The sequence below is a fragment of the Pinus tabuliformis genome, chromosome 3_1, assembly GCF_031772625.1.
Source record: "Pinus tabuliformis cultivar Carrire ecotype Pingquan chromosome 3_1, CPIR1, whole genome shotgun sequence".
In the NCBI taxonomy this organism is placed as follows: domain Eukaryota; kingdom Viridiplantae; phylum Streptophyta; class Pinopsida; order Pinales; family Pinaceae; genus Pinus; species Pinus tabuliformis.
Genome location: NC_142301.1, coordinates 95,501,274 through 95,505,468, shown reverse-complemented (window position 1 = coordinate 95,505,468; position 4,195 = coordinate 95,501,274). Strand labels below are relative to the sequence as shown.

Sequence of the window (4,195 nt, the reverse complement as noted above, 5' to 3'; positions counted from 1 at the left end):
GGGATTTTTCCAGGCGCATAAGGACGCAAATGCGGGCGTAGGAGGTGTATCTGTGCAACTTTGTTTCTTCAGCTATTTTGATGAACTCTCCCAGCCCCTGCCCGATGTCTTTGAGTGATTCTTCATCCCAGTATTTGGCTGGGAGCGAATACATCCTGATCCATACTGGCGCCCAACTGAGATCCTCCTAGTCAGGGTTGAATCTTTCCCTCCACGCCCTTAAGTATAGACCAGCAAAGTTAAAGAAATAGGGACCTTCATCCATGATCCTGTTTCGGTCTTCGATGCAGAAAAAATCGCCGTGAAGAACCCTTTTGGTCCTAGCTGCAAGGAAACATGTCCTTTGGGTTTCCATTTGGCAAATATCCATCCTTGCAGTGCTTTTTCAGTTGGCCAAAATCCAATAAACTTTCCAATGAGCGCATGGTCCTTCATGTGTTGGATCTGACCATTGATTCTATGGCTGGGAAGATCGATTTTTGGCCGTTCAGTTGCTATGGGTTTGCATGTCACTGAGGTTACCTTTGGCGATTCATGTTGCTTGGAATTTCCCTCTTGTTCTTCAGTATTTTTGTTAGACTGCACTGTGGTTTCTTTTGTCGTTTCCTGCCCCATGGGGACCCATTTGACCGGGTCGTCCTGTTCGTGATCCATAGGCCTGGTCATATTCACTGTCGGAGAATTCCTTTCTGAGGTGGGGGAAGGCATTGAAGCCCCCCCCTGGGGGTGGGTCATTGCAAAACTGAGACTGACAGTCGATTGCTGTTAGTGGGTGGAAGGCAATTGAAATGAGGAGCTAGAGATGAACCTGTAAGCGTCGTTACAGAGACGAGCCCAAACCCTAGCGATGCAAAGCCTCCAGCGTCGCGACCATCTCTTCCGAACTGATTTTCTGTTTTATAAAATAAATTAAAATAAAATCTTATATAACATTTTTTAATGTGGTATTGATAAGCCAAGATATTAAAAAAATCTATTTAGAAATTAATAACATCCATGATAAAATAGTAAATATTCATAGTTAAAAATCTTATTTATTGTAAATAATAAAATTTTGTGTTTATTCATTAAATTTAAATTTAGTTAAGTAATCATTATTGAGCCTAGAGGCTCATTTTACAGTCCACTATGATGTGGCGTCAAAATTGAAATTTTGCTCATATCAATCAAAATAAAAAATCTAAAAATCTAGAAACACTAAAAATTAAATAACTATACAAAACATTTAAACAATGTTTGCTCATAAAAATTTTTGCAGAAAAAAAGTTGAATCCCTCTCAATTCATATTAGATCCATATTTAAAATAAATCTATGCTAATCTTAATGTTTTATATATATATATATAATGACTTTCTTTTATCTAATTTTTTTTTTTAATTTTATTAATAAAAAAATTATAAATTTTCTTTTAAAGTTAAAAAATTTCTATACCTAACTTCTAATATATAACGAATAAGGCCTACTCATCTCCTATAATGGGCCTCTACCCAATAAGATAACCATGAATCACTATCATTATGAAGTATCTTAATTATGATCGATATATAGTAGAATGGTTGTTAATTGTTCCAAGTTTACTTGCTTTTTCAGACATGTTGGTTGTCATTAAGCTTTTCATGGAGATATAGCAGATAAATACCCGGCTTTTAGGTTTACCTCAATCCTTAAATAACGTCGAAATCAGTAAAATAGGTCAGCCATGACAACGTGGACTGCCGAACAGCCGAACCTTACGTGAACATTAATTACATGCCAGCGATTCATATAAAATTTCACTACTACATATCGATACATTACTCTGTGCATGCAGTAGATGTACGAGTTGGAATAGATTTATCTGCAAATTACCATGGCTTTCCCTGCATCGATCATGTCCTGCGGCAAACCCACTGTGAGCGTCTTCTTCGCCTTACTTCTTTTGATGACGACGGAGAGAATCAAAGGAGATCCAGAAGCGTTGCAGGACTTCTGCGTGGCAGACAACAAGGATTCTCTTTTTATAAACGGACGGCCCTGCCTCAATCCCAATGAAGCTTCTGCTAAAGATTTCACGACATCAGACCTGCGCAATCCAGGGAACATATCAGCAAACTCCTTCGGAGTGAGCACCATTGCTGCTAGTTCACTCAACATGCCGGGCCTCAACACGCTCGGATTGATCATGCTGCGCGCAGATATGGGTATTGGAGGGCTATTTCCTCCTCATATTCATCCTAGAGCCACCGAAATTGTGTACATAGTGGAAGGGACTGTCTTATTTGGCTTCGTCGCTACTAGTGCAAACAGACACTTCTCTCAAACGCTTGAAGCTGGCGATGTGTTCGTGGTCCCCAAGGGAACCCTGCACTACGCCAAAAATGTTGGAAGCAAGAATGCATTTATTTTGGTCGGATTCAACAGTCAAAATCCGGGTGTTTTGACTGTACCCTTGGCTTCTTTTGCTTCCAGTCCGGGCATTCCCCAAGAAGTCCTGGCCAAGTCATTCTCCATTACTTTACAGGAGGTGGAGCAAATCAGAAAGAGCCTGGGAGGCACCTGAGCCAGTCAGTCTTAATAATTGCACTGGCTGTGTGTGTACGTGTGGAATAATAAGGTGCTTGAATCATGCATCTGAATTTTGTTATTTTTTCTACCAAATGGAGTTGAATCAGGAAATATGCCATTTTGCAGTGTCTTGCAGGAAACTGTCTTCGTGATTGGGGATTGTTGGGAACATTTTACTTCTACAATTTGCTTCCACCTCAATCCCTTATGATTGAGATTGACTGGATTCTGGAATCCACACGTTTTTGATATTGTAATTTCACCTCCGTTTGGATTAAAATTTAATCAAAATTTATTATATTATACGGTAGCATAGATATTTAATATATGTCGTTAATACTATGACATTGATCAATAGTATTCTTTTGGAGTATTAGAAAGTAGAAAAGCTCTCAGGAGATTTTCTTAAGTTCAATTGCAAATTTAACTGTGGAAATCCGAATGTGAAAAATATGAAATTGAATAGGGGTTCGAGACGATATGTTCAATGAAACGACACTATAAAAGTAGAGTCGACACCCTGTTACAGGGAACAATTAGGAAATTCTTCTCCTCACTTTCTCATTTTGATATACAGGATATGACCATTACTAGAAAATTGGTGCATGCGAGATGTAAACTATTTATGTATGATATGTTTTACTAGAGCCTATTTTTAGGGTTTAGAAATTGGTTGAGATTTAGTTAGTTGAGATATTTTCTTTAATTAGTTAGTTTCTCATTAATGTGTAGTTGAGATATTCATTCAACTAAAAAATTGAATGTCCAAAATTACTTATCTAACTCAATGTGATTTTCACCGAAAAATTCTTCAAAAATTTGATATGGATCACAGAAGTCTCAATTCAATACATAATTTCTTTTATTTATATTAAAATTCTTTTAATTATATTATATTATTATTTAATATGAATATCAATACATATTTTCTTTTATTTATTTTAAAATTCTTTTAATTATATTATATTATTATTTAATATGAATAGAGAATAATTTTTTTTAGTGTTTAATGATAATTTAACTTGGTATCATAACCCATTTGGGCCTACCTGGCCCCTCTTTGGGTGAGGGAAATAAAAATTATATATGTGTTTTGTATTAGTGTGTTAATTATTAAGTTTATCCATCAATAAATAGAGTTGCTAGGTGAAGGAGCCTTTGTGGTATAGCTATGTTGTGAGTAGTGTTATGAAGCCTTTGAGAGCCACCAAGCAATATGATTAGAAGAATCTGCATAATGAGCCAAGGGCACTGTGAGCCGTGGAGTTGCCGACGGTGCTTGCTATTTAGTGCCTTTGTGAAGAAAGAGCTGCTGGATCATCTAGTAGAGATGTGCAGTTTGGTTCAGATCAAGTTCTACGGTTTGGTGCAGTAAGCGTGGAAGGTAGTCTAATGCGTGGATTATATAAAATAGTGGAAGAGAATTTGCATTCCAAATATTTAAAGGATTGAGGATTGCATGGAGAGAGTACTTGTGTGCTACTATCATTGCTAGGGAGTCACAGATTCATGGCTAATGATAAGGTTAGTTTGGGTAGTTATTGGATTTTTAGAAGAATTTAAAATTAATTTAATTGTTTGTTATATATATTTATATATATTATGTACATAATTTTTTAGAACAATTTAATATATATTTGATTTGATTTC

The 4,195-nt window shown here is 36.3% G+C and overlaps 1 pseudogene; it reads left to right on the top strand.

Annotated features, from left to right (window-relative positions):
- Window positions 1-1,850: 1,850 nt before the first annotated feature.
- On the top strand, window positions 1,851-2,540 carry LOC149185950 (germin-like protein subfamily 1 member 1 pseudogene; annotated as a pseudogene).
- Window positions 2,541-4,195: the final 1,655 nt, after the last annotated feature.